The sequence below is a fragment of the Myotis davidii genome, unplaced genomic scaffold (genome assembly GCF_000327345.1).
Source record: "Myotis davidii unplaced genomic scaffold, ASM32734v1 scaffold71, whole genome shotgun sequence".
In the NCBI taxonomy this organism is placed as follows: domain Eukaryota; kingdom Metazoa; phylum Chordata; class Mammalia; order Chiroptera; family Vespertilionidae; genus Myotis; species Myotis davidii.
This window is the reverse complement of record NW_006283588.1, coordinates 2171724-2184698: the sequence shown is the minus strand read 5'-3', so window position 1 is coordinate 2184698 and position 12975 is coordinate 2171724. Positions and strand designations below refer to the sequence as shown.

At 37.7% G+C, this 12975-nt stretch overlaps 1 protein-coding gene across 1 annotated transcript in view; it reads left to right on the top strand.

The window, feature by feature from the left end:
* The window catches only part of SGCZ (sarcoglycan zeta), a 633314-nt gene that overhangs the window by 64135 nt on the left and 556204 nt on the right, over nucleotides 1–12975 (top strand). The window lies entirely within an intron of this gene.

Genomic DNA, 12975 nt, shown 5'->3' with positions numbered 1-12975 from the left:
CAGGCCCAGCCCCAATCTGCTGATTGGGGCCAAGCCGGCTGGACCCTACCTGCGCATGAATTTGTGCACTGGGCCTCTAGTGTATAGTATAATAGTACTCAGCCATAAAAAAATATGAAATACTACGATTTGCAATATCATGGATGGAACTTGAGAATATCAGGCTAAGTGAAATAAGTCAGACAGAAATAATTAAGAACTGTATGACTTCACTCATATGTAGGGTAGATAACTGAAACTTAATGATGCAGACAACAGTAAGTTGGTTACCAGAGGGAAAGGGGGCCAAATATATGGTGATGGAAGATGATTTGACTTTGAGTTGTGGGCACACAATGCAATGTGTAGATCATATATCATAGAAATATACATGTGAAACCTATTTTATCTTATTAACCAATGTCACCCCAATAAATTTAATAAAAAACTTTAATAAATGTTTTTTTCAAATGTGTATCTTAGAATTTTTTCCAAACTTATTGGGATCTGACTCACAAAAATGATATACATTTAAGGTTTAAAACATGATTTTTTGATATGTGTATATACTGTGAAATGGTTACCAAAATCAGGCTAATTAACATATCTGTCTCCTCACATAGTTATCATTTTTGTGTGTATTGAGCACTAGAGATTTTTTTCTCTTAGCAAATTTTAAGTATATTGTACATTGCTATTAACTATAGTCATCATGCTATACATTGGAGCTTTAGAACTTACCTATCTTATTACTGAAAATCTGTATCCTTTGATCAATATCTCCAATTTTTCTCCACTCTAAGAATGGTAACCACTATTCTATTCTCTAGTACAATGAGTTTGACTTTTTAAGTTTCCACCTACAAGTGACATCATGCAGTATTTATCTTTCTGTGTATGACTTATTTCGTATAATGTCCTCTAGGTTTATACATTTTGTTGCAAATGAAAGAATTTCCTTATTTTTAAAGACAATGTCACATTTTCTTTACCCATTTACTTATTAGTGAACACTTAGATTTTTATGTATTGACTACTGTGAATAATGCTGCAGTGAACGTGCCTGTGTAGATATCTCTTTGAGAAAGTGATTCTATTTCCTTTTGATAGACATTCCGACGTTGGATAGTTGGATCATATAGTAGTTCTATTTTTTATTTTATTTTTTTATATATTTTATTGATTTTTTACAGAGAGGAAGGGAGAGAGAGTTAGAAACATCGATGAGAGAGAAACATCGATCAGCTGCCTCCTGCACACTCCCCACTGGGGCTGTGCCCGCCACCAAGGTACATGCCCTTGACTGGAATCAAACCTGGGACCCTTGAGTCCACAGGCCGATGCTCTATCCGCTGAGCCAAACCAGTTAGGGCTCTATTTTTTATTTTTATTTTTTAGATACCTCCACACTATTTTCTATAAGAGCAGTACCAATGTACATTCCCACCAACAGTGTATAAGGTTTTTCTTTCCTTCACATCTGCTCTTAAAATTGTTATTTTAAATGGTTTTTTTTTGTAACAGCTATCCTAACAGGTGTGAGGTGGTATCTCATGGTGGTTTTGATTGGCATTTCCCTGATGATTAGTGATGAGCAGCATACCTGTTGGACATTTGTATGTCTTATTGGAAATATGATATTCAGGCTGCTCATTTTTAATCATTTTTTTTTCTTTTTGCTATTGAATTGTTTTAGTTCCTTACATATTTTGGATATTAACCCCTATCAGATAGATGGGTTACAAATATTTCCTCCCATTTTGTAGTTTGCTTTTACATTTTGTTGATTTTCTTTGCTGCGAAGAAAAATTTTAGTTTTATGTAGTCCCAATTGTTGATTTTTTTTTTGCTTTTGTTGCCATTATTTGTTTATCTCAAATTTAAAATCTTATTGCTAAGATCATTGTCAAGCAGCTTTCCCCTATGTTTTCTGTTAGGAGTTTTATGGTTTTAGGTCTTATGTTTAAGTCTTTAATAAATTTTGTGCTAATTTTTGTGTAAGGTGTAAGATTACAGTCTGATTTCATTCTTTTCAATGTGACATTCCAGTTTTCCCAATATCATTTATTAAAGAAACTTTCCTTTTGAATTATTTATTCCTGACTCCCTTGTCAAAATTAGGTAACCCTATGCATGGGTTTATCTGGGGGCTTTATAATTTGTTCCCAGTGCATTTTAAGTGATTTTTTTGCCCATCACTTTGTGAAGATATAATCCATATTGTAATACACGGGGCAGTTTTGTATTTACCATACAATTCAAGAGATTCATGTAATTATTCCTGACATTTAGTGGTCCCTAGGTATGTGCCAGGTACTGTGTTATAGACTTGATAGAAACTGTCGCATTTAATCACCATAGAAACATTAAATGATACTATTGTCAACTGGTGGTACTTGGTACCAATTCGATGCTAACAGGAATCCAGAGTTTGGGGGGTGATAAGAAGGACACTTTATTCAATGCAAACAGCTCACTTGTTATATAGCAGGGCTGTGAAAGCAGCACAGCTGTGCGGCAGCCCCAGGGACTGGTGGCCCTGGGGCCAGACCTCTTTTGGGCTCGACAGTTCTGCTGCTCTTCAAAGGTCTGCTTTGTGCTGCTCTGCTCTGCTTTCCCCAGACATCTGTGTTTCAGCTCAGCCATGGAGACCCAGGCTGCACTGTTCTTTGGAGAGGGAAAGTGCACTCAGAGCCAGAGGAGAGCTGGCTTATATGGACAGAAGTCTTTGCCCCTGGTCCCTCACTGATTCATGTTCATGCCACTAGGAACTCCAAATCTCTGTCTGATTGGTCCAAAAGGCACTGTCCTGATTGGTCAGAATAGAACTGCTCTGATTAATCAGAGCTGAGCAGCTCTGATTGGATGGGGAAAACCTCAGTTTTACTGGTTGAAATAGGATTCTAGAAACCTCTTTATAAGGACTGGTTGAAATGGCAGAAATGCAGTGCAGACAGTGCATACTTCTCCATGAGTACAATTTGCATAGGAGTTCCCCTTTTGCTGGGCTCTGTTTTTGTTGCTTTTAAATTTTTAAAAATTTTTAAATGAAGTTAAATTCATTAAATGAATCCTTCTTAGTAGGAGTCCTTAGTAGGTGTCTCTTTTCCTCAGGATTCATCTTCTGTTTTATAGATAAGAAAACTGAGACTTAGATACATTTAAAAATTTGCCCAAGGTCACACAAATAGTGAGTCCGGCTTGCTATTGGCAGCAAGCCTGGACTTGAAAGTCCTAGATTTACTGCCTTCTTGAGGCTGTATACAGTCTCTTAGACTCCAATGAGAAGAAATTAGTTGACCATGTCTAATTCCAGTGCTGTAATGAGTAAATCATTGCAATATTGTTATGCCTCCCAATACTGGTTTAATATGACTTCTTTGATATTAACTGCTAATAATCTAATAATCAGTTTTTAGTAGAGTGAATCCTTTACTCTTCATGAACACATCTTAGCAATAAAACAATGTACTTATTGCTATGAACAATTTAAGTAAAATCTATATCTGTGCCATTGTATGATTTTGAAAAATATCTACTTTTGCCCAATATTCTGGAGATAAAGCATATATTAGAAATGCTTCTATACATTTTAGTAAAGGTTAATTTTATTGTAGGAAGATTTTTTTTAATAGACTGAGTGTACAAGGTGGGGCAAAAGTAGGTCTACAGTTGTTCATATGGAAAATAATACAATAATTAATAAATAATAATACAAGGGAAAAAAAACCTTTTGTATTTTGCATACTCACAACTGTAAGCCTACTTTCCCCCACCCTGTATTTGTCAGAAATGAGCACTCCTTATGAAATTTGGTAGAGATTTAGTTGATATTTCATTAACCACATGTATAAATGGGGAAAATCCTTATATTTTACTTTAAATTTTTATAAGTTAATATTTTGAGAACTTAGATCAAATAGTTTGCTTAATCTCCTGATTCCTAATGCTGTGTATTTCCCACTAGTTATGTGCATAAAAATTCGGTTTCTATTTTATGAAAAAAATTAAGAGTAAAAGAGGATTTTTTTTCCCCTGTAAGCAAAAAATAATATCGAATAATTTGATTTTGCTTAACTGGCTTCTGTAATTTATTTTGTATAACCATTGGCTATTCCAACATAGAAACCTTCATTTAGAAGATAATAGTTCTCTTGGCTGACACAAAGAACCTGCATGGGATCGGTATCTCTTTTTCCTTTTTCAGTGGAATAAAAAAACACTGTTCACCATGTAAGTGAAAAATACTAGATGGGAAATGAATACACAGTTGCTTATGATTTAAGAAGGAATTGAAGAAAGGTTTCACTCTGAGTCCCTACAGTTTTGGCCAAGATAAAATATTTGACACGCACAAAATTTCAAATTGAAATGAACCAGCACCAACAGGCTTGATACTTGCCTTCCCCACGAAGAAAGATAATCAAGGGCTCACATTCTAACAAGATTAAGAGGCAAACATTATTCAAAGTGGAGTCGGAAGAAGTGCTAACTGGTAGGAATAAAGTTTATTGCTGCAGAGAAATCTGAACTTAATTGAACTTCTACATGAGGCCCAATTGGATCTCCAGATAAAAGAGAAAAAGCTTGCAGACTTTGAATAATTATCAGAGCACAGTGGCCCTGAAGGGCTGGTGTCCGTCTGATTGGTGCTTCCTCCTTTATAAGGAGATCAACCTGGTATCTCCTGTGCCTGATAAAATGAAATGAAATGCAATTAAACATTTTAAATAGCAAAGGGTATTTATGTCTCCAGATCTGTTTTCAGCTACTCAAGCATGATGTACTTTTTCCTAAGGCTGAGCAACTGCTGAGAATTGATATTGCCTTCTCCTACCCTGCAAAATCTCTTTTTCCCTTTAAGCTTTTAAAACATTTTCTTTGATTATTATAATGCAGGCAAACTAATTACCTCGAAGAGTACTTTATCTATTTTTAATTAAAAGAGTAGGTAGCAGATAATATCTGTATTCAGAGAGTTGGCTCAAACATCAAGCATTTAGAGGTCATTCTCCTTATCTTTCTTCTTGGTAAAATGGGTTCTGTTGTTGCTGTTGTTTAAAATTATTGTTCTTACTTTTTGTTCTATTTCTGGGGACCTTATCATATTTTATTTGTTAGTCTAAATATCACCTGTACAATCAATTCAACACTTAGAATACAGAGCTCTCCAAATAATCTAAATCTTGTCCTTTTTCATTTCTCCAAAGCTTTTCATAGGATTATATAAGAGCACATCTCATTTTTGGTGGATTAAATGATTCATAGATGTTTTGCTATTTCCTACCTTTTTCTTCATGTTGTACACTCCATATCAAAATTCTGGTTGATTTTTATAAATTCTGATGGACAACTTAGAAATATTATAGGGACACCCTGTAAGCCTATATACTGAGATACTTAAAAGTTAAAGAACTATTAACTATTTATTTTGGGTAAAGCACTTTTCTAGTTGCTTTTGCAAGAGAGTAAATAGAAAGGTTAATAAACACAGGATTTGTGGATTCCAGGCACACATGATCTAGTGGCCTCTTCAGTTTAAAGTGGGTCATCAAATTTTATTCCGTACAATAAGAATTAGATCAGCAGCTATGTGTGGCATAAAGAAAGAATTTGAGCTTTGGCTACAGACTGGTCTTGAAGAGGTATCTTGACTTAACATGTATGAAAAATTGTTCATTTATTTATCTGTTTTCCTCTTATACATGACATCCTCACGGCCAGAAAATGCTACTTTTTTCTTTCCTCATTGTCTCTCTGGGAAGGAGGGCATGCTCAATTACTGTTCGGTTTTGTAAATGACTAATGGACTGACTGAGTAAATAAAAGTTAAGTTCAAGATCCAAGTTGGCCTTGAGCAGAGGTGGGCCAGTCATGATGTTTTGATTTTCATACAAGTATGGAAGTCTAAGTGACCAGCAAAATTTCAGTGGTGGATGGGCAGACACAGGGTGGTCAGAGAGACGAAATGTAATACTCCCTCTGTCCCATAATAATAGTAGTAGTTGATGAATGTAATTTGTCCCATAATAATAGTAGCAAAAGAAAATAAATATAGAACGCAACATTTATTATAAAAAAAAACTAGATTAAATTAAACATAGTACTCCTAATTTTTATTTTGAGTGTTCAGATAGTTTCTGGATTTTTCAATAATTTCTTACTGCATTTTGAACTTGTAGGTAGGATTCAAGTTTTTCTCCATAATCTTTGCATTTACGTCCACAGTTTTGTTTTTTCAAAGAATCAACATTAGCATAAGAATCTCCTTGACAATTATTTTCGGAAGCACGTTTCCAAATTCTTGATATGGTCATTCTGTTGCACTTAAATTGTTTTGCAGCTAACGTAATTGCACCTTTCTGCAACTTTTCCTTTTTCTTTTGATGCATCAAGAACTGGACAATCGCAACTCGATCTTTGCTTGAAAACTCTCTTTTTTCATCTTACTTTTACAATGGGTTGATATTCAACTGAAATAAAACAATTGATTTCGATCAGCGGATGAAATTAGAAAAATAGTTGTAATTCATAATAATTAGATTAATCTAAAAATTGAAACGTGTCAAAACAAATGACAGATATCATGAAACATGGATTTTGATTGAAGGCTTCGCAATTTTGCGCTACAACATAACTTACAGCTGCATTCGCCAGTAATTCCCGTTTAAATATTCACGTGCTACTATTACTATGGGACAGAAGGAGTATTATTTATGGCAAAATGACCTCAGTTTATATGTGGAAAATTTAATTACTGATCTTTAATTACTTATATTAACAAAAAGTTTTTCGGTTTCCATCTAAAACTTCTTTTTTTTCCTACTAAAAGCTTTATTGTTTTATTTGGTCCAATGCATGGGAGAGGGCTCCAGGAGGGTTAAAAGAATGGCTAGTAATTTGGGGGAGAAGCTCAGGTAAAAGCCAGATACCCAGGGAGGCAGAGGGGCCCCTCAAAGGCCTCTGGCTCCAAAGGCTCCTAGTGGTGCTTGAGGTGAGCCTTTGGGAGAGACTTGCCCAGCCCAGCCTGGGGCCTGCAGCCTGCGGAGTGAGTCAGGTGTCGCCCATCTTCTTGATGAGCTTCACCTGCTCACCCAGAAGTGGCTCTGCAGGAAGTCACAGAGACCAGGGTCTGTGTGGGTAGAACCAGGGCCTGCAGCTCCCAAAGGGCCTGGGTCCCATCTTCTTGATGAGTTTCACCTGCTCACCCAGAAGTGGTTCTGCAGGAGGTCACAGATACCAGGGTCTGTGGGTTGACCCAGGGTCTGCAGCTCTCCAAGGCCAGGTGGCCTCCATGGCGCCCTGAGTTTCGCCCACTCGTCCTGGGGGGCTTCAGCACGTCCTGGAGGCCCAGCCTCCACCTGGGTGGAATAATGGATGAATTTGGGAGCTCATGGTTGTTGGGCAATAAGGAGTTAAGGTAGAAAACACCGGGGTGTTGGCTGGTCCGGAGGGGGTTCTGAAGGTGGTGTCTGGATGAGACGGAGGAGAGAGGACCGAGGTTGGAAGAAGGGTGTCCCTGGGTCTGTTCTGTCCAAACACTGTTGAAGCAGGAGACAGAGCAGGGACCGCCAAAGGCACTGCCTCTAAAACTTATTTTGAACAACCTCTCAATTATTTAACTTGACTGTATCATTTAGCTCTTTTCTCTGACCACACCAGTATTTTAATTGGAAACCCTGTATCTGTCATTGAATTACATAGTTTATTCTTTACTGAGACAATGTCACATAAAATATTTCAATTACAGAAATGGTGAACCACAGTATGGAAAGTTAAGTTTTTTCACGGACAATGAAATTTAGTTTATTATTTCTTCAAACCTCTGCTTGGAACATTTTACTCATATTTGGCTTATTACAGGGCAAATTGCCCTAAGCAATAGATTTTTTAAGAGCTAAAAGAGTCCTCAAGATCAATATAACAGTTGGCAGCTAAAGAGAACTCTAAGCAAATAAATTAACATTAAATTTAATAATAACATATGTTAAAACCTCTAGTTAGACAATAGGTACTAACCCTTTGAGAAGTAAGTCCTACTTAGGCAATAGGTACTAACACTTTTCTTTGAGAAATCAGTCAGTGGTTAGAGTGTTAGCCCTTAAACCAAAGGGTCCTGGGTTTTGATTTCCAGTAAAGGGCGTGTTCCTGGGCTGTAGGTTCGATTCCTGGCCTTAGTTGAGGCACATGCGTGAGGCAGACAGTGGATGTGACTCTCACATCGATGTTTCCCTCTCACTCTCTCTTGTTCCTCATCTCCCACCCACTCTTTCTAAAAATCATTGGGAAAAAATATCCTCGGGTGAGAATTAACAAAACAGGAAATAATATAAGTAAATCATTACATATTGTTATCATAGCGTCAAGTTTAAATAAAGGCTAAAGAAACCATAACATCAAGAACAATAAAGTAAAGGGAAGTTAATTAAGAACGTTCCAGAATTAATGTTTTCTAGCCTCAGAGCGTATGTAGAGGTGGGCAAACGTAGGTTTACAGTTGTAACGCAAATAAGTCATATAGTACTCAGTAAAATATAGTACAAGAATGAGCTCGGTGTTTTGCGCTCCCACAGCTGGAAGCCTCCTTTTGCCCACCCCTTTATAAATGCAGCTTCCAGGGAAGGTAACCTTGAGGCTGACACTTGGATCTGCCACTTTGTAGCCCTGCCTCAGTTTCCTAAGCTCTGGGAATGAGGCTAATGATAGTGTTTACCTTACAGGGTATGGTGAATATTAAATGTGCTTATGTTTATAAAGTGATTAGAACATTGGCTAGCACATGGTAAATGTTATGTAAGTGTAAGCCAAGAATAAGTAAATGAAAAGTGTGCATGTAGCTCTAACGAGATTATTCTAAGACCTGTTATATACAGGCGGCTGAGTGACCACAGCAGGAAACACAAAAGGCCGAGAGTTCCTCGGTCATCCGTCTGCAGTCCCAGTCCCAGCATGAAGTGAGTCTAGAATAGTGTTTAAAGAGGCTGTATTGATTATGGAAATGTACTGCTACCCACTCGCACCAGTTTTCTTCTCTGTTTCATCTTCATTTTCTGCATCTTTGTTATGAAGGCTGTTTCCATGGTTTCATTGTTGCTTTACTATGGTAGTATAATGCTTTGGAAATGTTTATAAAATGGTACTGCTATAAACTCTCCATATAATATTTGAACTCTTTGGAGGTAAGGTTTTTGAAAACCTACTAAATAATTAAAAGATTACAGAGGCACTCAGAGGCGGGATACTTAGAAGCGGTATGCTTAGAGAATGACAATAAGGCATCCTGGATATAATTCATTTCAGAGAGCCACGATTTTCCTAACTCTCATAAAAAATGCAATGCAATTCTAGGCTGAGTATGATTTTAAAGGCTGATGCTTTCAAGATATGGTTTGTGATAAGTTGGGGAGGGGAGCTCTTTTCTTGCATTAATAGTGTCTGAGTATTAAAACACTTTGGACACATAGAACTTAGTCATAAAAAATACCTGTCTATGTGCCTTTAAGCTGAAGTAGCTATGACTCTGAAAGAAAAGTGCACATAACTTATGATAAAGAAATGGATTAATTTAGTAAAACTTGAATGCCATTTTCTTCAGTTACTCCACTTAAATTGTTCTTTTTGGTGAGAGCTGGGACAGGTGCTGACTAGAAGATTTTTAACTATTTTGAAAAATTCTTGATTATTTCTACATCTCTCTTTATCTATTGAATAATGTAAAGCTATGAGCATGTCTTAAGTTATTTGTCCACCATCTTACCAGGTCTAAGTAAACTTTTGCTCTTATGAGTTTAAAAAGGAGGTGCCCAGAATGTTATAGGTGTCTTCATTATATACATGTTTTGTTCAAAGTATAAGATCAAATACTTTAAGATAAACTGATTTTGTTACAGCGAATCTCTACAATCATAAAGTCAAAGATGTTTGCCTCTCTTTTTTTTTTTCATAATTTCTTAGTCACTGACTATTTGTCACACTTTGTCAACGAAATAAAATGCAAATATCTTAGTTGACATTTTTTGGTTTCCACATTTTACATTTTTTCCTTAGATTTCACTCTTTGAATTCATCATTCATTTGTTCAACAAAAATCTATTAACACTAACTAGTTGCCAAGCACTGCTCACTGCTGAGACCACAGCAATAGGCAAAACATAAAACCCTGACCCCCATGAAACACATTCTGGTGGTGGGAAATTGACAGTGTCTAAGAAAAAGAAGTAAAATGCACAGTCTTTTGAGAGGCTGTGAATGCTATAAAAAAATAAAGCAGGGAAGAGGAATGGGAGTGTTTCAGGGAATGAGGAAATTGCCATTTTAAATACGGTTGTCTGGGATAGACCTAATAGCAAATATAACATTAAAGGAGCTGAGGATGATGCGGGCTGGGGGGAGTTAAAGGAGCTGTTGTAAGGTTGGGGGAAGCTGGTGTCTGTGAGGGACAGCAGAGGGGCCAGTGTGTCTGGAGCCATATAAGGAGAGGGGAGAGTAATAAGAGGTGAGTCCAGAGAAGGACTAGGGGCCAGATTATATAAGAAATGAGAAGCCATTGCAAGGACTTTGGATCTTACACAGGGAGGGAGGCTTGGCTTTTGAAAGACTGATCAGGAGAGCATCATGATTTGACTTAAGTCTTGAAAGGGTCCCTTTACTTACTATGTTGAGAGTAGATAGAATGGGAGCAAGAGCAGTGACGGGCAGGCAGTTAGGAGGCTGTTGCAACGACCCACGTAAGAGATGATGGCGGCCTAGACCACAGGGTGGGGGGTGGCTTGGATGAGTACATTATTTGAGGCTGCAGTTCATAGGATTTGCCAACCAAAAAATAGAGACAGGAGTAAAGGATGGCATTACGCCTTTTGGCTTGAGCAGCTGGGAGAATGCGGTTGCCCTTAACTGATAAGAGAAAAGCACCAATAGGAGCTGGATTTGAAGGGAAGGTCAAGAGGTTAATTTTGATGTTAAACCTGAGATCCCTATTTGATATGTCAGTGGGGATGTCTGCTTTAATATATAATTTTCATAAGATTGATAAGGTATCAAAGAAAGCTTAGAGAAATTTGGTGATAAACGTAACATGTTTGATTTTCACTCTTTCAAAGTTGATCCTCTTGGAAAATAGAGTTATGCTGCTGGGTTAGGCTTTGCTAATGGACTTCCTGCTACTTAAAATTCTCAGCTCACGTGCATGTACATAGCAGCATGACTCACAATAGCTAAAAGGTGATGCAACCCAAGTGTCCATCGGGTAAACAAAGGTCGTATTGCAGACTATGGAATATTATTCAGCCTTAAACAATAAGACAATTTGAACCCATGCCAAAACAGGAATGAACCTTAAAGACATATGCTAATTCAAATAAGCCAGTTATAAAAAGACAAATGCTATTTGGTTCCACTTACATGAGGCACCTATGGTCGTCAAATTCATAGAGACAAAAAGTTCAATGGGTATGGTTTCAGTTTTGCAAGTTGAAAAGTGTTCTGGGAGATTGGTTGCATGTACTTAAGACTACTGAACTGTATGCTTAAAAATGGTCAAGATAGAAAATTTTGTGTGAGGCATATTTGGCCACACAAAACTTACCATGTTGCTGCCGCTATTCTCTCCTACAAGCCCACGCTAGACATCTCCTCTCTTCCTTCATCTTCTAAGTCCCCTCTGGCACAAGACTGTGACAAACCTAGAGATTATCGACGGCGATGTTTCTCTCTCATCGATGTTTCTAACTCTCTATCTCTCTCCCTTCCTCTCTGTAAAAAAATCAATAAAATATATTTAAAAAAAAAAGATAGTAAATTTTGTGTGAGGCATATTTAGCCACACAAAACTTACCATGTTGCTGCTGCTATTCTCTCCTACAAGCCCACGCTAGACATCTCCTCTCTTCCTTCATCTTCTAAGTCCCCTCTGGCACAAGACTGTGACAAACCTAGAGATTATCGACGGCAAGATTTGTAGCTAGAGACAGGCCAGAATCAATAGGCGGAAGTCGGCATCAAATTCCATATCAGACATCACTGGTCCCAGAAAATTATCTGGCATGACCTGACACAGACCGATCACACCCTGCTGGGGTGCGGACTTCACATTTTATTTCTAGGATCTTCCTCCCTCCCTAGATCTTTCACCGTCTTCTTTAGTATTCTGAATATGCTCCAGTAGGCTTTAGCATAAAATATTAGTGTTTTTTTCTTCATACTCCTCATGAAAAATATGAAATCATACTATGCATCTTGTAGATTAAATATTGAGGAAGTCTTTTTCATGCAAGTATATATCAAACACGACAGCTATAACTTTGTTTTTATTGCTATATGTACACAAGAAAATGCATAAATACAATCTTGGCTGCAGTCCTCAGTTGAATTACAAAATATCCCATTTTGATTGGTAATTGCTTGAAGTTCAACTTTAAGTGCAATGGCTTCCTCCGTAGTTTATGAAAGACGGTTGCTTCCTCTAATTTTCTGTACAAATTGTCCACCTTTCACTTGTAACACACACAGGGCTTGATGCTACCGTATTCTGCTCTTTCTGACTCTTGCATTATTTGCTCAACATATTTGCTGCCCTCAGTACTGGGGCCTGTCCTTGTATGTCCTCTCTCTGGCGCCCCTTTAGGTGAGTCTGTGCAGGTGACACTCCGGCCAATGGATGCTGACACTGAGCAAAAATTCTGTAGTCCCACATTTGCTTGTATGTCCTCTCTCTGGCGCCCCTTTAGGTGAGTCTGTGCATGTGACACTCCGGCCAATGGATGCTGACACAGCAAAAATTCTGTAGTCCCACATTTGCTTTTGCTCCAGAAAATATCATATTTCAGATGAGGGTTCCTTGTTTAGGAACCCTCAGTGAAGGGACACACGTAACCAAGAAGCAGCTGACCCATAGCCAACAGGTGCAGTGAATGAGAAACACACCTTTGTTATCTTGAGTCACTGGGACTTTATTAGCAAAACTAGCGAAAGCTGAGTTATACAGACTCTGAGCTGTAG